Below are 23,994 nucleotides of genomic sequence, written 5' to 3'. Positions count from 1 at the left end.
GATCTAAATTCTCCAAAAGCTCTCTTAAACAAAACTATGTAAAACACCATTCATGATAAGACAAAATCCACCAAAACCTACCACCACCAAGGTTCTCTTTGGAATTGTTGCCAAACCTCCCTGCCCCTCGTCTCACCTGAGTTTGGAGGGACTCATTCTCCACCCTGTAGCCAGAATGATGTTTCCAAAATGCCTGATCATCTCCTCTCTACCTCCTCCCCGGCTTCAAGGCTCCCCGTGGCACGGTGGTGAAGCCCAATTTCCCTAGCCTGGCACCCAGGCTGCCCAAGGATCCAGCCTCTGCTGCTGCTCCCCACTCCTCTCCAGCCCAGCCATGCTCAAGTGTTCCTTCACAGGGCTGGATCTTAGCATGGGCTGAGCCCTCACCCTGGAACACACATCCTGTCCCCACCCCTAACAAATCCCTGCCAACTACTTAGTGAGTCCTTAGTAGACGCCAGACAGTCTAATAAGCACTTCAACATAGGTACCTACTTTACCTCCCCACAGCCCCAGGTAGATGCTTTTAAAGGTGGAAAAGCTGATGCCCAGGGATGCTAGGTGATTTCCCCACGTCCCACAACCAGCTGAGGCCAGGCTGGGATGCTGGGATGCTGAGAGGGCTTCCTCCCTCCACCCCAGGAGGTAGATATGGATTGGGGTGTTCCTCTGCACCCTGATAGCCTTCTGTGCTGTGTTGACCCCCAGAAAGTGGACCCCCTGAAAGTATTTGTTTTTGTGCCCAGCTCCTGGCCAATGCCCAGCACATGACAGGTGCTCAATTAGTATGTGTAAAAAGAATGAATGAACCACTGGGAGAGATACTTATTGGTAAATGGATTTGTTACACAACAGCCACAAAAGAACCCCGCAGAGCTGTGTGCCGTGCAGTTACTGTGACGAATGCTATTGGTGCACAGTGTCTGCAGGGACAGACGCACTCAGGACCCCAGTGATGGCTTAAGAATTGGAGGGTTGTCCTTAGCAAGTTTTGGTCCCCAGCCCTTCCTCTCTTGCCACCCAGCATGCTTCTTGGTTGTCTCCCAGTGCCATTAGCTGTATAATCAGGGCCCAAACTTAAGTATTTTATTAAACATATTATTAGAAAGATAAAGCGGTTGCCTGATTCAATGTTTTTTGAGGCACATGCATGTAAATTACATTTATCCAGATGTTTAGCAGGTCCGCGCCAAACCATTTAAAACATAAAACAGATAAGTTCCTTAGGCCTAATTTTCAGCTTCCCAAGGATCAGTCCTCGGCAGATGGCTGGGCAGATGAACGCTGGAGAAAAATTAAGGGTGTCTGTATCTTTCAAATTGACATGGAGAGCAGTTGGGTTCTGCTAGAAACTAAGAATGACCACAAAATGTAATTATGATTGTAATGAGAATGGGTTAAGCTTAAACTATTTCTCATTTTCATTGTAGTCACTGCCACAAGATGGAGTGGAGATTAATGCCAGGCCATTTCCTGTGCTTGTTATACCCTTTGTCATTAGAATAAAACATCATAATTTGAGCATCTCATGTATACTGAGAAGGATGGCCAGGGAGGGGTGGCCACACTGAACACCGGCCCAGTCTCTGTGCTCTGGCGGGCTCCCCTGGTTGGCACAGGGAACAGGGTGGCTTCACTGTACACAGAGCACCCATCCCGTCTCACCATTCTGCAGCCCGCACTGAGATTCAGCGCCTCATTCTCTTCAACTGTAGAATGGGAATAACAGCAGGTCCTCCTTCGCAGGGCTGCCACAGAAGAACTGACTGTGAAGCACTGTTCAAGGGCAAGGCAGGAAGACAATAAGGGCACCAGCCTCTGAGCTAAAAAGGTCTGAGTTCATTTCCCAGATCAACAGCCCTAATTGTGTAAACTTCATCAAGACAATTCTGAGAGCCTCAGGCTCCTCACTTGTAAAATGAGAAGACCATTCACCACATTAGGGTTGCACCTAGAATATCGAACATCAAATATTGCACGCCTAGAATGCGGCCCGACACATATTTAGTGGCCCGTGAATGGTGGCTACAACTGTGGGTGATGGTCACTGCCAATGTCATCATGTTCTTCCTTATTAGATGCAGACTCACTAATATTCCAGTAGTACAAGTGACAACGCTGAGGATTGCTCACTAAAGTCAGGAGTTTTGCATCACAGAAATTTTTGTTTGAACAAAGTCTTACCTAGAGGCACCACCTTTGAAACAGGCAGGAGCAGGGCTGCTTTGATTCAAGAGGAAATGGGGGGTCCAGGGCCCATTATCCAACCAGTGTCCCCAGCAGCATCTGAGGATGCAGCTCTGGAGAGCCTAAGTACCAAGTGAATATATTTTTTTGGTCCAGATCTTCCATCCTGGACCTGCTGCCTGGCTCCCTGGAACTCTTCCTCATCCCTTCTGGACCTCCTTTAGGGTGACCTCTATCTGACACCCCCAAGAGTTCACCCCTGTCCCTTGTGGATTGAATTGGCATTTAGCCTCTGGGAAGGACCTTGGCAGCCACCTATTTCCATGAGGTTGTATAGCAATTATTACCAGTTGCAAAAGAATTTCATCACCCCAGAAAGAAACCTGTGCCCCACTGTCAGTCACTTCCCATTCCTCTCCCACTACTGGTACCTGTCAACCACTAATCTACTTTCTACCTCTATGGATTTGCTATTCTGGGCAGTTCATATCAACGGAATCATACAACATGTGGTCTTTCGTGATTAACTTTTTCTGCTCAGCATAATGTTTTCAAGGTTCAGCCACACTGTAGCATGCATCAGTGTATCCATTACTTTTTATTGCCAAATAATAGCCCATTGTATAAATATACCATACTTTGTTTATTCTTTCATCGGTCAATGGATATTTTTTAGTTGTTTCCACTTTTTGGCTGTTACAAGTAATGCTGCCATGCCATCCATGGACACGTTTTTGTGTGGACATATTTCAGTTCTCTTGGGAATAGATCTAAGAATTGCTGGATCACGTGGGGGAATTGCTGGATCATGTGGTCACTCTAGGTTTAACATTTGAGAAACTGTCAAACTGGTTTCCAAAGCAGTTGCACTATTTTATATTTCCACCAACAGTGAACAAGAGTTCCAGTTCTCCACGTCTCTGTCAATACCTGTCATCTTTTGGGTTTTATTTTTAATTGTAGCCATCCTAATGTGCATAGGGTGGTATCTCACTGTGGTTTGGGTTTCAGTTTCTCTAATGATCAGTAAGGTAAAGTATCTTTCCGTGTTCTTGTTGGCCATTTGTATATCTTCTTTGGAGAAATGTCTAAGTCCTTTGCTCAATTTTTAAAACAGGTTCTTTGGTTTTCTGTTGCTGAGTTGTAGGAATTCTTTATACATTCTGGATACTAGACGCTTATCAGATATATGATTTGCAAATATCTTTTCCACTCAATGGGTTGTATTTTCACTTTTTTAATAGCATCTTTTAAAGAGCAAAAGTTTTTTACTTTGATGGGGTCCAATTTATTTTTTCTTTGGTTGTTTACCCTTTTGGTTTCATATCGAAGAAACCATTCCACAAATATCTGTACCTGCTTTCTCCTAAGAGTTTACAGTTTTCTGTCTTTCATTTAGGTCTTTTACCCATTTTAAGTTAATCTTGCATAGGTGTGGTGTGAGGCAGAGGTCCAATTTTATCCTCTTGCCTGAGACATCCAGCTGTCCCAGCACCATCTGTTGAAAACACTGTTTTCCCCATTTGAATGTTCCTAGCACTCTTGTTAAAAGTCATTTACTCATGAATATATGAGTTTACTTCTTGACTCTCAATTCTAGTCCATTGATCTGTGTGTCTGTCCTTATGCCAGCGCCTCACTGTCTTGATTACCTGTTGCTTGGTAGTAAGTTTTAAAGTTGGGAAATATGAATCCCCCAACTTTCTTCCTTTTTCAAGATTGGTTTGGCCATCCTGGGTCTCTTGGATTCCATATGAATTTTAAGATTGGTTTGTCAATTTCTGCAAAAAAAAAGCCAGTTGAGATTTTGATACAAATTGTGTTGAATCTATAGGTGAATTTGGAGAGTATCGCTATCTTAAAAATATTAAGTCTTCTAACCCATGAACACAAATATCCTTTCATTTACTTAAGTCTTCTTTAATTTATTTCAATGCTATTTTGTAGTTTTCAGTGTACATGCCTTAAATTCTTTTGTTAAATTTATTTATAAGAACATTACTCTTTTTTGATACTACAGTAGATAAACTGGTTTTCTTAATTTCATTTTTGGATTGTTCACTGCCGATATACAGAAAGATGATTTTGTGGATTCCTTACTGGTCTCCATATACAATATCATGTCATCTGCAAATAAAGATATTTTTACTCCTTCCTTTCCAGTTTGAATACTTTGTGTTTCTTTTTCTTGCCTAATTGTTCTCATTGCACTTGAAGTCTGTCCCCTCCAACTGAACTGTGAGATCCTTAAGTCAGGGGCTTTGTTTTATTCACCTCATCACATGCCCAGGCTTGGCACAGGGCCCAATCACTAACAAATGTCTGATAAATGGATGTGAGGACATAAGAGTAAGAATTTCAGTTAAAAAGTATCAAGTTTCTAAAAAGATTTCCTCGCCAAACATCAAGTGCATTTTGATGTGATAAAATAGGAAGTACCAAACACCATACACCAATATGCTGTGAAGGATTCCTGCCCCAAAATGTTCATTAGAGGTAACTTCTGGCTCACAAGAAATATAGGATATAAAGATACAAGTGAAATGACACCACAAAGAAGCAAACAGACGAATTCAGAATGGAGAACATTCTGCCGGACAACTGACCATTTTCTCCAATGGGTCAGTGGCTTGTGGGGAAAAAAGTATGCAAGTGAGACTCTTCTAGAATAAAAGATACTTAAGAGATAACTTGGAGACTCCATTATTTGCTTTAAAATATACACCCATTCAACTGTCTCCTAAAGACCCCTCTCTGTGGAAGGACTGCACTCCCAGCCCATGGAGAGCAGGATGAGCAAAGGAGAGCTGAGAAGAAGTGACATGGACACTTCCTAGATGAAGCTTGAAAAGTCTTTCATGTTCTTCCATCTCTTTTCCCAGAAATGGGCACTTCCTTCAAACTGCGCCTCAGGATAGAGAGCTGACGCCAAAGAAGCATGTGGAACATGAGCCAAAAAAACAAAACTTTGTAGTTGGAAGTCACTGAGATTTGGGGGTCATTTATTATGACAGCATAACATACCCTGAGCTGACTAACATAACAACTCCTATCAGATATTAACATAAAATTGTAGTTACACAAAGAAAATGCCCATCATTCATAGAAATGCATATTTAAGATGGTAGGGATGAAATGTTCATGGTAGGCAAAATTCTAAGACAGCTCCCAAGATGCACACCCCCAGGTGTATCCATTCTGAACAATACCCTCCCCCTGCATGGGGGCAAAACCTGTAATATGATGGTATATTGCTCCCATGATAGGTGGTTAATCAGCTGCCTATGAGTTGATCAAAAGGAAAATTACCCTGGGTGGGCCTGACCTAATCAGATGAGCCCTTAGCCCAAGGTAAATTATCAAAGAGATTCCCCCACTGGCCTTAAAGGAGAAGCAAACAGCCATGTGGTGAGATGCCTGTGGAGAGGACCTCCTCTAGGACCTGAGGGCCTCAGTCCTACAACCACAGGGAACTGAATTCTGCCAACAACCACATGAGGCTGAGGCCCCCGAGCCCCAGGTGAGATCCCAGCCTGGCTGACACGTGGACTGCAGCTTTGTGCGACCGAGCAGAGGACCCAGCTAAGTCGCACCCAGGCTTCTAAACCACAGAGACTGTGAGATAACAAATGTGTGTTGCTTTAGCAGCTAAATCTGTGCAAATTTGTTGTACAGCAACAGAAAAGGAATACAGTGTCTGCGATTTGCTTTAAAATAATTCAGCAAAACCCAGGAAAGATCAGCAAAGCACACACACAACAAAATCATATTAATGCTTGAATCTGAGTGCTGGGTAGGTGAGGTTCATTATAATATTCTGCCCACTCTGGTAAAGGTTTGAAATTTTTCATAATAAAAAACTTTAAGAGATGCCTCATCAGACCATTATTTTTTTTAGGTCAAGGGCCCTGACAATTCTGTTCATCGCTGTATCTCCAGCAACTAGCATGGTGCCCAGCACACAGCAGGAGCTCTGTAAATAACTGTTAGAGCAATCCTTTGACATACGGGTATGTCACAGTTTATGAACTCACAACATCTCTTTGCAGTCAGCATCATTAACTCCATTGTACAGATGCAAGAACTGAGGCCTGGGGAATTTGTGACTAGAGCCGTGTAATAAGTAATTGATGAGGCTAGAATTCAGGTCTTCCAGTTCCTGACCCAACATCCCTGGTCTCTCTTTGGAGTATAATATCTGCCACCCAGAGTATCTTTGGGATTTAAATAGCTGCTGTTTCATTCTGGTTTATCAGGAGAATTTACGCACACCGCCTCAGTCATATTGAGACATCCTTTAGAAAACCCAGCCAGGCAGGTTAAATGTTAATTTCCTTTCTACTGTACCATTGTCTAACCTCCTTCCATGAATCAAAGTGAGTAAAAGGTTCTTCACTTACTGACATAAAACAAATTGAACAAATTATGTTACTTAACTGAGGAAGAACTAGTCCTGCCATTGATTCCAGTCCAGCCTGAGCTGAGCTTTTGCTCCTTATTAACATTCACTTGCAAATGAGGTTTGGATTTTTTAATGTAACGTTGCATCGATCTCATTAGCATATCTGGCTGCATCACATTGGTGGACCTATTCCTCGGCACTGCTTCTAAGTAACACACCGCCCGTACCCGCTTCTTAGCAGGCTATGAATCACAATCATAACCAGGCCATGAATCAGAGCCGTGGGTGGAAGCCATTCCCAACGATGATATCAGTAACTTCGGAGAGCACGGAGGGCTCAGGGCGAGCAGGAGCCTTCCCAGGTGTTAAATAACTAGCACAGGCTGCTGCATATTTCTTTTCCTTGAAAAATGCTGATCACAGAGAGCGGGAATTTTAAGCTTTCATCCAGGGTCATTTTGGATTCAAGGGGAAGGACCTTTGGGGGACCTTGGGGGAGCCCTGTCTCTGAACCCAAGTCGTGCACAGACACACCGGTTGGTTATTGCTGGAGGGGTGACAGCTCTCTGCGTGGAGTGTATGTGAGAAGCCCCGTGCCCTCTTGGTGAGGCTGGAAGACGGGGCAAGATCTCACTGGTTTGGAGCTGGAGACTCAATGGCCCTAGGGAGGGTCGTGCCCTGCCATACTCACTCCTTATTAGTGCCCCTTATTCACCTCTCTAAATCTTATTTTCTTATTTCTGCAAAATGAGGATGGCAATCATCCTTATTTTTAATCCTATTTCACAAATGGGGAAATTGAGGCTCACAGAGTAACCAGGGAGTGGTAGATCCAAGCCTGGAGCCCAGATCTGCCCATCTCCACAGCCCAGGATTTTTCTCCATGGGACACTAGGTCTCAGGGACATCCTGTCTCTGGAGGAATGGATTTCTGCAGAGGAGTCAGGGAGCTAACAAATGACACTTGCAGCTCCCATCACTAACTTGCTCCCTCAACCTCTCAAAACTCTACGTGACCTGAGGAACAATCAAAGGAGGAGAACTTAAAAGCCACTTTAAATTTTCAGACCAATTCAATTTTGGAACATCACTCGTGAGGTGTAGCTTCTAGACGAAATATCTCAATGACTAATACTCTTCTTTGTCCATTTCAGGGGAAAATGAATGTTGCTGCTAACATTTGACATCAATCGCCCAATCACATGTTGTCACATCATTACTCAGCTCCGTGACAAAGGCAGAGGAAAGAGATCGCGGCTGAAATTGTGCTGTTGGGTGAGGAACCAATTCAGGGACTCTGGAGATGATGGAAGAGGGAACAGAATGAAATTTGGCTAAAGAAGCCCCATGTGATGGGCTATGTTGAGAAGGAAATAGAATAAGAAGTTTATGCTCTATCAGGATGGCTATTTGTTTCACATATAATTTTTAAAATTCTACCTGACTATTAATTTGGTCCCAGTGTGCCACTGAAGAGCCTGTCTGTGAAGGCGACTGGCCACCAGGGCAGAAATGGTGAGACGTCCATTTCTGAAGTCATAGGTCCACCACCAACAACTTCAAAATCAGGCCTCCACATTTCCTGTTCACATGCCCATGGGGAATTATTTTTCTACTGCCAAGAGGAAGGAAAGGAATCCTCTGAATCTAAACCAAGACCAGCCCCAGAGTGCGAGGTGTGTGGAAGTTGATAATCAGAGCAGAACTGGAACCACCACGGCTCAGAGACACCTGTGAAATCTTCTTGTGCTGGGAGAACAGGTAAGAGGCTCCGAAGATCTGGAGAGGTCCTTGTGAGAGGACTAGGCCAGTGGTTTTGCTGGCTTCCGTGTATACCATTTTGCCTGTAAGTGGCTTATTTCTATAGGACCCATTTCTCCATCATGACCCAATTTTCCAATGATGTTATTAGCTTGCCACCTACATGGGCAACTTTGGCAGGAGAGAGCAGACCTATCAGAGATATTAATATTCACAGAAGAAAGCAGTCGATACTTCATTCTTTCTTCACTGTCTAAGGGAGAACACAGGGCTTTTAGACCCTTAACAAACTTAATTTTTGCCTTCCACCTGGAGCTGGGCTTCCAGATGCAAGTGTGCAGGTAACAAAGGTGGATGAGGGTAATCCCACCCTCACCCTGTGACTCCACCCCAGGGATATGCTTTTATGACCATGTCTTTGATGACACAGCTTGGCTGGTCCCTGTGGTCCTTCCTTCATCGTCTATGTAAGTTATGCTCTATGTCATTGACTGTCGGGGACAGTATTAATAGGGAGCAGGGACCTCACCAAGGGTTAAGGTTTTTGACATTAATTCTCATAGACATACTTCCTCTTTATAAGTCCTTTCTCCATAGGTTGCATTTTCCTGGGATGCAATCTTGACAGATAACATGGAGCCCCTCAAATGAGCAGCAGTGGTGAGAAGAGGGGGGCTGCGAAGGCAGCAGAGACCGTGAAAGTAGAAGTGGCCTGGCCTGATGACGGTCGAGGTAGGTTTGGGGCAAAGTGGTGGGAAGACCCGAAAAATAACTAAAGTCTCAAGTCTGGGGAAATGATGGTCCCATTCACAGAATAGGAAGCTAAGGAGGAGATGAAGCCGCCTGCAGAAATGGACATGGTGCTGGCGGGCATCCCAGGAGAGACCTGGCCTTGAGAGGAAAGTCTAGACAGAGCTGCGTGTGCACTGATTACGCAGTAGCTGAAGTCCTATGGTCAAGCGGGCTCACTGAGGGAGACAGGCACATGTAAATATTTACTTGGAACCATTTCTAAATCTGCACAAAGGATAAGAATTTTAATTACCCACAGAAATGAACAGAAATGTGATCAAGACCGTTAGGAAAAGGGGATCTCTTGCCTGATGCGTTCTTGTCAAAATATATATGGCCCCTTCCTCATTGCGTAAGTGGGTGGGCTAACCTCCCCTCAGATCTAGAATATTGACATGAGTTGCTTATTTTCCTAACAGCTCTAAATTCAAATATGTAGGTTTGTGTTTTCCTGTAATTAGCATAACGTATCTACTCAGAATAACTACAACATCCCTTCCTGGTAATGAACAGTGATTAATTACCAATTACAGCAAGTATCCAATTTCATGCAGTTTACCACTGGTCTGTACCGCTGAGTGGCTAGCATTCTAATTGCAGACATTAAAAGTTCTAGGTAATTATTGTTGGAAGATCAGTAATATTAAACATATTGGCTGCAGCTATTATTACATTTGCTCTAAACACAACGAAGACTTAAATTTACGTCTGAACTGCCAGCCATTTCGTTGGGCTATTTCTGTGATTGTTTTGAAACGACTAGTCTTTTTTCCCCTCCTTTTCTCAGAGCCTGTTACAACAAGTCTGTTAACAGCTCTGGGCTCCCCATTTTGTAAAGCTTCCGGTAAGTGAAACAGGCTAAAAAAAATCACTAGTAGGTGCCTTTAGCAAAGTAGGGAGGTAATTATCTCATTTACAGATAACTACGTGCATTTCATTTGTCAAAGCACAAAGAGAAAACTAGCTCTAAATGACACTTTCTCGTACTCATTACATTCACTAGAGAAATATCAAATTAGGAGTTTTCAGTGCAAATGCCATCAGGAACTCTGACAGCAGCTATCAACAACAGGGACATTTAGGGTAAATGTCTTCAGGCCCAAAGAAGAAATCAAGGAAGAGTTCTGGGAGCTTGAAAAGGTTTTTTTGTTTGGGGTTTTTTTTTTTCTTTTTTCTTTTTCTTAGTGTTGTTTCATTTCAGTCCTCCAAATACCTGGGTTGTACCTCTAAGTGACTAGTTTATCTGTGAGCGTGCCAGGCATAGCTCAGGAGACTGGAGGTTCCACACAAGCCAGGCAGTCCTGGGCAGCCAAGGGTGGCCAGAATCAACAAGGAAGATGACTTAGCTACACACTGTGCTCTACAGATCAACAGAGGGAGACCAGAGAGATGGCTAAGTACCATTCAGTGAGCCCACGGATGAACTAGCATGGAAGCTAACACAAAGAAGGGTGGGGCAAACTCCATGGAGAGAGAGAATCTGGAAGTCACAGAGGAGGGGTACTTCAGCTGGGTGTTGAAGGATGAATAGGAGTTCATCGGCTGCATAGAGAAGGCAAGGAAAGGGCACACTAGTAAGGGTTCATATCCAGAGGGCATTGGGGATGCAAGCTGTTCTTGCAGTGAGAGAAGATATTTAGAGACCAGGAAGTATCCAGTTCGGTAGGTCATTAAATTTGGAATTGCTTCAGCAAGCCCCTTTTGTTGATAATAACAAAATATGATAAACTATTAAAACACTCAACACAAAAGAATTGACTAAATAAACTATGATACATACTAACAATGGGATCAAACAGAAAAAGTTAAACTGCTTAGAGAATTGTTTCAAAAGCTAGAGACAAAATTGTACAGATAGATTATCTCAAATATGTAAAATCTCACAGAAGGCAGAAAATACAACACATACTAACAGAGGCTGGCCTTGGATTAAAATGAGGGCTTTTTTCCCCTCTTTTCCATACTTCTCTGTATTGTTCAGGTTTTTCAATAATGAACTTGTCTTTGTGATTTTTTTTAAGTGAAAATAAATCTGTATAATAAACGCTAGCCAGGGCACAGAAGCCAGAAGAAACACAGAAAGTGTATTTAAAGGAGCCCCCACAGGATTAAGTGGCCCAGCCCTGACAAACTTACTCAGGAAAGTAGGCAGGGATCTGAAGGCAATTCAAATCTGCAAATAGATCTTATGAATTATTGAGTATCTATTTAGATTCTGTAGTCACGAAGATTTTTTAAAACTTCCGTCTCATTAGAGCTGAATTTTGCCCCCATCCTCCTTATCTCATCACCACATGCTTGTCTTTGGCCTCTGAAGGCACCATTTTGAGACGACCCAGTTATGATGCTAATGGGAGTTGGTAGGCTTAAAGTGATGGGGTTCTCCTGGACAAGGACATCCCTCTCAACAGGTCCAAGAGCTTCCGGCTGTCATTATGAGCATTGCAGGGTGGAGCGTTATTGGTATGTTAAGCACTCTAGAGCCCTCCAGGAAGGGGTGAATTTTTTTGATATCATGTACTCATTTTGGGCACATCTACTGTGTATGTGGTTTTCCTCTTAACACACTGCATACAGCAGGCAGGTCTGCTGCAAGGGAAACCAGGGCTATAAAAACCCGATTGATTGATATGATCCATCACCATTTTTAGGGTCCGTTGCACAAACTATTTTGACAGTTGAAGCTCATAAATTAACAGGCAAGCCCAAAGTGACACAATGAAGAAGATGTCGTGGCTGCTTCAATTTAACCGCTGGGTGATTACTCAGAAACTCGGGGTGCAGAAGATGCAGAAGGCTGCCTCCCTCCTTTGTTCCTGCTTAGCCAGAAGATAAATGTCTGAAACTAAGGACCCCAGGCACTCAATAATAAAAACCTTTTAGAGAGGAGAGCCTTGCACTAGTTAAAAGAAATCTGTTCCATTTTTCTGGGGGAAAAAATGGAACTAAGGTTTCCCAATGGCAGACATCAGCCCTTTTATTGAGACTAAAAAGTTTGAATCCACGAAGGAAGAAAAGGAAGGAAAGAGAAAGGAGGGAGGGAGGAGAGAAAGATAAGAAAGAGAGAAGGGGAGGGGACAAAAATAAAGCTAGCAGAACCATAACTTAAGGCAGCAGGAGAAATTATTGAGAAATTAAAGCGAGTGAGTGTGGAGTGAATGCAACTGGGAGGCACCCGCATACCTTCTAAGGTGCTCGCAAGATTAATAAGAAAACGTGTGGCTCCAAATCCCCCAATCAGCTATTACAGGGCTTCACAGCACTCTGTTTGCTCAAAACAAATAGTGGCTGCTGCGTTTTAATCTCTAAAGAGAAGGAAACTCATACGTGAGCGGGAGGCTTAGATCCTAAAAGGATTTTATATATATACACACAGACGTCACAGAACAGAGCCCCCCAAATGGACTTTTTGTTCACAACCAAAAGTAATTATTGCCAAAGACAAGCGATGGTTTAAGAGATCGCCCTTCCCGGGGGTGCGGTGAAAGACAGATCCAATTAGAAATAGAGTCGCAAGTTAGATCAGAACATCCATTTTGTAATTGAGTAAAATGTACTCCTCCTCCTTCTTAGGAAAGTAATTCCTCAGGAAAAAAGAAAAAAATCAAGTGAATGGAATTACCCAGGTACAAACGGTACCCTTTCAGCTGAGTAGCTATCACCCCGTATTTCAGCTGGAGCAACTTTTAAATTACTTGGAGAATTCATGGAATGTTTTTCAGTTTGACAGCTGTCGAGCCAAAAAGCATGCTGCTATGTAGGAAGCAAACCCTCCAAAGATTTATTTTTTTAATGGATTGGAAATTAAAAGGGCTTCAAAATACCCTTTAGGGACCCAGCTTGGGGATTGGACTGTGTTACAAGGAGACTTTTTCTTACAAGTGCTGAGAATTGGGACTGAAAGGGCAGGTCAGAGGCACTTGGATTGTGTCCACATGAAGCCAAAGTGAGTGTTTGAAAAGTGAAAGATGCAATCAAGCCAGTGGGTTATTGTGTCTACACAGGACCAAAACGCCGAGTTGGCTGGATGTCTTCTATCAACTCTTAAGTCAAAGACAGGGAATCAGAAAGGACCACGGAGAGAGAATCCAGTGCAGAGAAGGAAACCAGGGTACAGAATGGGGGGTGGGGGCGGAGGACTTGCCCAGGGCCCTAAGACCAAGGAAGGGACAGAGGAGAGTCAGATCCTTGGCCCAGTGATCTCAGAGGGATTCCCCAAACCACTGGACAGTGACCCCAAATCTTGCACTTTCATGGAGCTGGAGGGGCCATTGAGTTGCCAGGTTTGGCAAATAAAAAATTCAGGACGACTGATTACATTCTAAACCAAACAAGTAATACTTTCTTAGTATTAGGCTGTCCCTTGTGGTGTTTGGGGCATACTTAAACTAAAAAACTTATTCATTGAGCATCTGAAATTCAATTCCTGTAGTGCATCTGGTACCGCCCTGAGGGGGGTCATTTCTTGGGGACAGGGACAGAATTCCTACAGCACTGGAGCCTAGGTAGGCACAAAGAGGCCCCCAAGTGGAGAACATTTGTCACCTAATGCGGTAGATGGAGTCAATGGCCTTAAATGGCTGCCAAAAAGATCAAGATTGGAGACAAAGAATCTGCTAAAAGAACAAATGTCCTTAAGTTGTGGAAGACCTGGAGGGAAAGAAGGAAGCAACTTGTGTTAAGAGGTTGTATGAATCTAATGCTTTCTACAAAGTGTCCCATTTAATCTTCCCTGTCATCCCTCAGCATAGGCCTCATCACCTTCCGTGGTTATCAGAAGAGGAGACCGAGGCTCAGAGAGGGCCTTGCTGAGTGGTGGGAACAGGGCTTGTCCCAGGTCTGTGGGCTCGGAGAGCCCCGTACTTTCTAAAACGTTAACAAGAGCAGTGAACGCCTCTGGAGTATTAGATGGCATGCCAGACACTACTCTGGGCACTGGGTGAGTTTATCATAGTTCAGCTTATCAACAAACCTATATGACTGATACATTTATTCTCTTCATTGTCCAGTCTAGAAACTGCAGCACAGAGCAGTTAAGACACTTGCTTTGGGTCACACAGCCAGAACTTAGCCAGCTGTCTGAGCCACATTCTCCCTGCTCTGCAGCCTACATCACATGGCCCTGCTGCCTCCCTCTACCATAGCTCACCATCCAGACACTTGCTTCATATTTGCAGGTCATACAAACACAGGTAAGCCCCACTCAGAGCTCTGAGTAGAATGCAAAGCCGAAATGTGCATTATTGGCAGACGGCTCTGGGTTCCCGGCTGGCCCGCTGCTCTTGACTGGACTTGCAGGACAGCAGGCACTCTCCTCGACTGAGAGCCAGATGTGGAGCAAAGGCACTGTGGGAGCCCACAGGCTCCCTGCAAGCAGCAGAAATTCTCTCTCGCCGGTCCTCCACTCTGGAAACGAACATTCAGGTTTGCTAGCAATTTTGACAGAACTGCAGTAAACCGTGATGTCCATTTGGTGAACATTACCCTTTAATTATTTTGCTTCTAGAACAATTTGACAATTCTCCTCATAGGAACTAAAAGCATATGCTTTGTGTCTCGAAGGTCTGCCAAACTTGACTTCTGCTTATATTTAGAGATGCCTTTCTAAGAGATCACATTTAGCAGGAATATGCTCTGAGGGGCCTTTTAAATTCCCGGTGATAATTCAACACAAAACCACAAATACTCCTTGAGGGCTCATGCGCCAAGCACTCTGCACAGACCTGGCAGGGAAGACGTAGCTGGGCCCAGCCAGGGCAGCCCTGGAGGGGTGCCATCTACAGATGCACAGCCAGATATCCCAAAGGCGCATCACAGTCCTAGATGCCATTCTCACCCTCAGCTTCCAAAAGAATAGGAGTTAAGAGCTAAACTGTGCCATCAGATGGCTGTGGGTGTTCAAGCCTGGGGCCAGCACCACCCTCAGCTGTCTTGGGCAAGTTTCTTGCCTCCTCTAAGCCACAGTCTCTCGTTTCTTCCTCATAACACATATTGAGTGCCCAATAAATATTAACAAAAATCAATCAAGAAATAAGTCCTATCTGAACTGCAAACTCTACTGTGCTATATGAATTAGAATCACTATCCAAACATGAAAAAGTAGAGTTTACAACAGACACAGTGGAAACAATCTACCTTTTAACCAAAAAGAGTATTCCACAATATTAAGTCTATTGTGTAAAGGAGTAAGACCTATAAAAACAGTGCTGAACAGACCTGGGACAACATTTCTATATATGACATGAGAAAACATACTCATTTCTGCATAAGAAATTGCCCACAAAGAGGTCGTGATGTATGTTCGTTCTGTTTTTTCATATGTTCTTTTCACTAAATGGAATGAGGTGTGTCACCTCTGCCTGTCCCAGGTCTGCCAATGGGCGGGGGGGGGGGGGTCCTAAGACCTGCAGCCCACAGCCTCGGCCTTGCTCTGTGGTTGAGCCAGTGAGAACCAGGCCTGGCAGAGGCCTGCTCCAGAACTCTAAAGTCACCTAGTATGCTTAGTGGCCCCTCCCCAGGGCCACCCATGCCTACCTGACACCCCTTTTCCTGAGGGCTAGGGTGCAGTGCACCCCACAGAATCCCACAGGTATCAGAACACATGCCGCACACCTGGAGCCCTCCCTGGCCAGGGGGCCTGGGGCACAGAACCTTTCCTCCCTCTCTTCAGGCGTTCACCTGACTCATTTATGGGAAAGGACCTTCCACCAGGCATCTGTGTCAGTTTCCTGTGGCTCCTGCATTAATTACCGCAGACTGGGTAGCTTACAGTAAGAGAAATCTATCCTCTCACAGTTCTAGAGGCCAGAAGGCTGAAATCAAGGTGTTGGCGGGGCTGTGTCCCTCTGGAGGCTGTAGGGAGTCCGTTCCTCACTTCGTCCTGCTTCTGGTGGCCGTGGGCTTTCCCTGGCTCATGACAGCATCACCCCAATCTCTGCCCCCATCTCCACACTGCCTTCTGCTCTTCTGTCTGTGTTGAATTTTCCTCTGCCCTTCTTATTAGACATGTGTATTTACAGCCCACCCAGATAATCCAGAATAATCTCCCCATCTAGAAGTCCTTAACTTAAATGCATCTGAAAAGACTCTTTTTCACCTCACACCTGTCAGGATGGCTATCATCAAAAAGCCAAGAGATAACAAACGCTGGTGAGGATGTGGAGAAAAGGCACTGCTGGTGGGAATGTAAATTGGTGCAGTCACTATAGAAATCAGTCTGGAGCAGCTTCAAAACATTAAAAAGAGAACTGCCATGGGATCCGAAAACCCCACTTTCTGGGCAAATATCCAAAGAAAACAAAGTGACTTTCTCAGAGAGACATCTGCACCCCCAAGTTCATTGTAGCATTATTTACAATAGCCAAGACATGGAAACAACCTAAGTGTCCACTGACAGATGAATGGATAAAGAAAATTGGTGTATATTTACAATGGAATACTATTCACCTATGAAAAAAGAAAGAAGGAAATCCTACTAACTGTGGCAATATGGATGGACCTTGAGGGTATTAGGCTCAGTAAAATAAATCAGACAGAGAAAGACAAATACTGTATGATCTCACTTATACACGGAATCTTAAAACACAAAATTCAGAGAAATAGAGAATAGATTAGTAGTTGCCAGAGGTAGTGGGTGGAGGGTGGGGGAAGTAAGCAGAGGTGATCAAAAAGTGCAAACTTCCAGTTATAAGACGAGCAAATTCTGAGGATTAATGTACAGTGTGGTGACTATAGCTAATAATACTGTATTACATATTTGAAAATTACTGAGAGTAGATACTAAAATTTCTTATCACAAGGGAAAAATTTTTTGTTAACTATGTGAGGTGATGGATATTAACTAAACTTAATGGTAATCATTTCACAATACGTACATATATCAAGTCATTATGTTGTGCACTTTAAACTTATACAAATTTTATATGTCAATTATATCTCAATAAAACTGACAGGTAAAGATCCTTTTTCTCTACAAGGTAACATTCACAGATTACTGGGGTTGGTTTCAGGACCCTCCACAGATACCAAAATCCAAGGATGCTCAAGTCCTTTATATAAAATGATGTAATATTTGCATACAACCTACGCACCCTCTATTATACTTTAAATAATCCTAGATTACTTATAATACCTAATACAATGTAACTACTATGTAAATAGTTATAAACATAAATACTATGTGAATAGTTGTAAATACAATGTAAGTGCTATGTAAATAGTTGACAGAGCATGGCAAATTCAAGTTTTGCTTTTTGGAACGCTGTGGAATTTTTTTTTTCATATATTTTGGATCCACCGCTGGTTGACTCCATGGATGCAGAACCCCAGGAATATGGAGGGCCAACTGTATCTTTAGGGAGCATTATTCAGCCCATGACAGCATCCCTCCTCTCATGGCTCTGAGGGCAGACCTGGGAAAGATGTTTCCTCGTTCTCAGGCCAGCCACCTCTGCAGTCACTTCTCCCTTGTGATTTTGTGCAAAGCACAACTTTCCTAAGTGGTCATTAACTACATGGATGCCTGGTGGTATAAGTATATTGGCACAGTCACAACCCCACAATCACAGGAAATTCAGAACATGCTCTGCTGTTCTGAGCCCCAGAATCAGGCTGCAATCCCACCCCCCCACCCCCCACCCCCCCCCCCCCCCCGTCCTCTAGATAATTAAGAGGAATCCATTGAACCTGTAGAGGATAAACAATGCCGAATATGAATGGGTCACCTCCCTCTGCCTCAGGCAGTGAGTTGAGTGTCTTATCAGCATCACCTTATGGACCCACAGAAGCCCTGCTGAGAACATAGAAGCTATTCTTATCTGCATTTTACAGACTTTTTTTAATGGCTTAACAAAACAAATTAGATTGCTCCAGGGTCAGGACTTGAACCCTAAAGCTTGGAGAGAAAGGGACCAAAGGGATGCTTTCCAGGCTGATACCTTTGGAAAACGCTCTAAAGAAGCCCCGTCTCCCTCCACTCCTGCAGATCCTCTCTCTGGGAAGGTTTTCACCTCTGAAACATCTGCTGAACTTTGATCTGACAAATCGTTCCAGAAAGAGAAGCCTGTGTTCAGAAGCCACAAGTGGGATGGATGAGGAAACAGGGATTACCATGGCCCGCCCATCCGCCATCCCAGTTCCACCCCTGCCCTCCCCAAAGCTGTGTGTGTGTGCGTGAGTGCAGGTCCTCAGAAGATGATGGACCCCTCCTTCTCCATATGCATTTATGAGCCTGCATTTGGAACCAGCCCAACCTGAATCCCTACCCAGCCCAGCAGTGCAGGCGAAACCCTTCAAGCTTATCTCACAGAAAGACCTCATCCATCAGCCCAGTTTGGGATTGGCTCCTAAAGGTGAAAGAAGCAAACTGTGTATGTTGGATGGCAGAGGTTGGGGTGGGGAGGGGTCCTGGAATAGCCACAAAACTAATTTTAATTCTTTTTTATTAACCAAATCCAGGTGCATTGTTAATAGTTGTCAAATGGATTTTTTTCCTTCCACCTTGCAAATTTGGGCACTTAAAGTTGACCCACAGCCATCCCCCTAACAAGAAGCCCCTTGGATGTCCCCAAGCTCTAAGCTTGGCATCAGATCCCCACAATCCACACCCTCACAGCTCCCCTGCTCCCTCCTGCAGCTGCCAGCTCCCTCCCTTCCCAGCAGCAGCAGCAGCAACTACCCAGCCGTAATTGCTAAAGAAGAAGGGCTGCTTGTTTGCCGCCTCATCCGGGAATGATTAAAGGTAGAAGTTTTTCAGACATTAGCGACAGAAAGAGTATAGTTAAAGCTGCTTTAAAAAGGGAGAGGCGTCTAAAGAGATGGTACTCAAAGCACTATTAAAAGCATCATGCCTGTTAAAACCGGTAAAAAGGCTGGGAATCGGCGAGGGAAAGGCAGCTTCCTCTCCAATTACTGTGAGGGGCACACACCTTGAAGGTCTCTTTGAATTGTGGCCGCCAGCCCCTGCCCCCTCTCCTCCCCTGCCGCCCCCTCTGCAGGGCCATTCAGCGGTACATTAGGGAGGAGGCGCAGGGTGACAATGCTCCCCCAAGTTCACTTCTCGCTTGTTACAGGCGACCCATTTAGAGCTGAATGACTATGTTCAGAGACAGCTCTAAATGACACCCTCCACCTCTTCACGAAGCCACTTGGTTTTGTCTTTTTTTTTTTTTTTTATCCTGGAGAAATAATTGATACACCGAATGGCTGTCCACCTTAAAGCAGGGAGCCTCCCTGCCACCTGGTTAAAATCCCTCCTCCTCTCCCCACCTCCCTACATCCATTTTGCTCTGTGCTGTTTAAACAATACTTCATCAAACGCAGCCTAGAGCAAATAAGAAAGCTCAGTAGAGTAAATAAAAAGTCAAAAAAAAATCACCGGCTGGAGGGTAAGTACTTTTATTCCTGTACTTTCATTGCCTGGGGAATTATTATTCCACTGCCCAATCTGGGAGGGAGGGAGGCCGGGGAGGACTGTGTTATTCACAAAATGGATTGCTTCTCTCCCTTTTCACTCCTCTGGCTCTCGAGAGCCCACTGATTACAACCAAGTGTGGCCATCCATTCCGTCTTATTGACAAAGGTCCTTAATTACCGCGGCAGCAGTAATACCTGCTATTAAATTCTGCTAAACAGAGGCCGCAAATTAGCTGTGGATCTCAGGCACCTTTTGTGTGTGATTATGGGGAGTGGGACTGACTGGGAGGCCGGATAACTGACCCCAGCCAGAGCAGCAGGGAAACCTTTGTTTATCACCTGCGGTGGGGGCCAAAATGTGAAATTAAAAGCTCTCCATCAGCTGAAGGCCTTTGGAAGGCCCAGGGGAAGAAGAAAGGAGAAAAAAAAAAAAAAAAGCAACAGGCCAAGCAAACTGTGCTTACCGGTATTTATAAGCAGGTTTCTCAACCGCAGTTTACACTGACAGTTGATTAACCGAAAGCTCCGCTAATTCTGTGGGTAAGTAATGCAAAGTCCAAAATGGCAAAAATTTAGGCCACGTTTTAAGGTATATTCTATATTTCATGGAGGCCTTTAACCTGCATTTAAGAGCCTGTTTAATGCAATTGCAAACCATAAACACCTGTCACTTCCATTCTGAACTTTTCACATCGCTCCTTCCGGAGACCCTGGATTAATGAAAACCATTCCAAACATGGTTGCTCTCATCTGCAGCCGCCAGATTTATAAATTCAATCCTGACGCCTACTTGGTGTTTCATTGAAGGCAATTACTTTGGGGGAGATTTCATTTAAATATATTCAACTTTCTTTTCCATTAAGGGAGAGGTGGGTTAGCTGCCCCGAGCTTGCAGCGAACAATGAGTGGTCAGAATGCAATAACTTAACACAAAATGCTTAACATCAAGATAATTAAATTTCATTAAGGTTTTAATCACTCTGAATGGAGGCTATTAAAATTCATGGGGTTCCTGGCACACTACAGACAATGGGCCCAGGGCCCAGAACAAGTCTGAAAAGCCCACTTCTAGCCTTGTCCCAGGAAACAAGTAACTGGGGGCAGTAAGCTTTTCCTCCAACTGCCCATGGGCAATAACCAGTTCTTGGACAGACTCTGAGGGCCTCTCGAAGATGCGGTGCCCCAATGCTAGCCAAGTATTAAACTGGCTCTGTCTCCCCACCTGTCTCCATGCCTCTTGTTAGTACCCAATACAAAATGTGCACCTTCCACTCATGAAAGCACAGAAATCTTTAGATGGATGTCATTCGGCCCCATGCCGCCCTTGCACAGGTGAGGTGAAGTTTGAGGCTGAGGGTAATAAACACCTTGCTCAGGTCAGGACTCAAACACTGCCTCCTCTGGAAGCCTTTCCTGTCTCTAGGCAAACCAAGGTGCTCTCACTCTCAGCACTGAAGAGAGAGGGCTATCCTGAAGTTATTATCTTATTACACAGTAATTATTTGTGACACTCTTCCCATAAAACACTGAGTCCCATGAAGGGAGAGATAGTGTCTTTCTCATATCTGGTTTTCTAGTCACTAGTAACTGTGGGTGTTTGGTAATGATGGATAGATGGATGGATGGACAAACAGATGAATAGCAGATGGATGGATGGATGATGAATGGACAGGTGAATAGATGCTTGAACGGATAGATGGACAGATGGATGGATGGACGGACAGATGTATAGATGGATGAATGGACAGGTAGATGAATTTTTAGGTGGATGGACAGACAGATGACTTGATGGAAGACTAGATGGACGTTTGTAGATAGATAAATGGCTGAATAGACAGATGGATAGACAAATGAATGCACAGCTAGACGGTTGGGCACAATTGACCTAAGGTCACAATGAAGCAAAGCCCAGGCCTCTTGGCTCCCTTCCTCTTTTCACTACAGTTGCCTCTTTTGCACACATAGCTCAGCTCAACCTCTATCCTTGGACTGAAATAATCTTTTATTGCCCTTCCTGTCCATACCAGGTCCTTGGATCCTTTCCAGAAGCTCCCAGAGATTCCTTTTTTCATCATGGTGATTGACTTTCTCTCCCCCTTCACACACTCTTATTGATTCATTCATCGACTTATTCAGCATTTTCTCTGTTAGGAACAGTTCCTCTTATGGAGTATTGAGAGGTTCCAGTCTCTGGCCTCCGATACTTTCAGTCTAGGAAACCAGTCTAACCCTCATGGCAGAGCAGGCCAGACTGAGGGCAATAAACTAGCTAATAACAGGATGAAATCTGCCTGCTTTCCTCACACATAGGACGGGGCCCCACCAGATGCTCTGGTTCAATTTCCTCCAGGCAAAATGATGCCTAACTGAAAACACCTGTTTGAATGTAGTCTTTCATTCATTTGTCTCACCAACTAATCTCCTCTTACCAGGCAAGAAGCCTCCTTTGACATGGGCACCAAGCAAAAAGTGGAGAAGGTTTACAATTTTAACATGGCAAATGCTCAGAAAAAGTTTAAGGAATATGGAGGACCTGCCCTGGGAACCAGAGCAGCGAGTCTTGAGGGGAGGTAGGAATTTGGTAGGCAGAGTTGAGAAGTCCGATCCCAGCAGAGGGCCACAGCAAGCTGGAAAAGCCTAGAAAGTGTCCACAGAGGAGAGGTAAAGCCACAGAGCTATCGCAGGTAATGCTCAAAACCGGAGGACCAGGAGTCCTGGTACAACTGTCCTTGGTCGGTCCTTGGTCCCTGTGTGGTCCTACATGTCAAGGGTTATTGGCATGGCCTCTGAGGGGAACGGTGTCACAAGGCCAGGGAACAGCTACAGCAAAGGCGGAAAGAAACAAATGAGCTTGGGGCATCTGGGCTGCCAGCTGCGGAAGGTGAAAGAGGAAAAGGCCATCAAGTCCCATCGGAGGGCCTGGGTACCAGGCCTGGAAATTGGGCTCGATTCTTCAGAAAACTCACCAAAGGGTTTTTAGCAGAGGGGGTGACAGGATCAGGTCTCCATTTAGAAAACTTAACAAGAGTTTTCATTTTGGCCTATTCATTTAGAATTTGTAAATATGGGAGAAATCAGAGGAAAGAAGACCAGTCAGGATTTAGTTATCCAGGTTAGAGATGATTTCCAAAAACTCTTCTTCAAAAAAAGTTTTAAAAGTTCCATACCTACAGGGCACACGCTGGCAGGTTAAGGGGGACAAGACAACAGCAGGTAACACCAAAACCTGTTCTCAGTACATGAATCATCTGGGAGCCGCCACTCTTACCAGCACACAAGGCGCATCAGCATCCAAGCTGAGCTGACCGTGCATCACAGAAAAGCGCAACACACTGTTTTCCATCCTCCACCATCTGGGCTAATTCCAGTCTAACGTGATTGCTGTCACAAAACCACAGCCAGCAGAGCCCAGAATTTAGAAATATCTAGAGTTCCAGAAGAGAAACGAAAGGCCCACCCACTTGAAAGGGGAAAGGTCGGCTCTAGGTCCTTTCAGAAATTATCAGAAGGCACTGATAACACCATTCATAGGGCAACTAGGAATCTGAAAGGAAGTTAAACAATATTGACTAAAGGATTCTCCTAATTATCCCATTAGGGGTAATCCTGGTTTCTTTTCTCTTCATGATCTATTCTACCCAGAAACCTGCCTGATACACCACGTTTTGTGGTGTGTTTGGAGTTTGACTTTGGAATGAGGCCAAAAGGATCGTTTAGTGATTTTTTTTTTTCCTCTGCTCAGGCCTACACTGCAGAAATATGTAGCCCATTGCCCTGGGTCCTCACATCTGAGACAGAGACAGAAACTTTGCATAACTGGTATACCCGATTCTGAGTAATACTCACAAACTCAATTTGGTTACAGATAAAATTTTAGTTTCAACACATTAAGAGAAGTCCATCCTTAAAGGGTATTTTTACATAGCAAATGATCTTTTCACTCCCAATTTCCATTTTACTTCTCTACCTTGGTATAACTTTTACAAAAATACGCATTGAGTTTCCTCCAGCAACATGGAGACATGAGATTCTGTAGAATCCCCTCCCACTCATTATACATAGAAATATATACATCAAATGTAACCAAAAAATGTAGTACACAGAAAGGCTGTAAAGAAAGAAAGGGAAATCTCCAGGTACCAGAATTAAAGAGGGCCTTCAAAACCAGAGTGGTAAACAAAGAAGCTGAAAACGTGATGCCCAAGAGGGTATCAGATCCAGACACAGGTTCCACCGCTCAGGGCTGTAGGCAGAACACCAGAGGAGGACAGGAATCTGGGCCTTGGCCCGCAGTGGGAAGGAATCCCACACCGAGAGACAGCATAATAGAAAGGCCTCAAAAGGCTGCGCCCTCCATCAAAATGTGGCTAGAAAATTCCACCTTAGGAAGAATCAGAGAAATAGTGTCATCTGATGAGGTTCTAGGTGGGGGAAAAGTA

General features: G+C 44.3%; 1 long non-coding RNA gene across 1 annotated transcript in view; it reads right to left on the bottom strand.

Moving 5' to 3' along the window:
* Nucleotides 1–1,585: 1,585 nt before the first annotated feature.
* The window catches only part of LOC135321848 (uncharacterized), a 42,200-nt gene continuing 19,791 nt past the window's right edge, over nt 1,586–23,994 (bottom strand). Inside the window, exon 3 of the long non-coding RNA XR_010382005.1 lies at nt 1,586–3,968. This is a non-coding gene — a long non-coding RNA (uncharacterized LOC135321848). The remainder of the gene's footprint in view (nt 3,969–23,994) is intronic.

Source organism: Camelus dromedarius, chromosome 8 (genome assembly GCF_036321535.1).
Source record: "Camelus dromedarius isolate mCamDro1 chromosome 8, mCamDro1.pat, whole genome shotgun sequence".
NCBI lineage: Eukaryota > Metazoa > Chordata > Mammalia > Artiodactyla > Camelidae > Camelus > Camelus dromedarius.
This window is presented reverse-complemented; position numbering and strand designations above follow the sequence as displayed.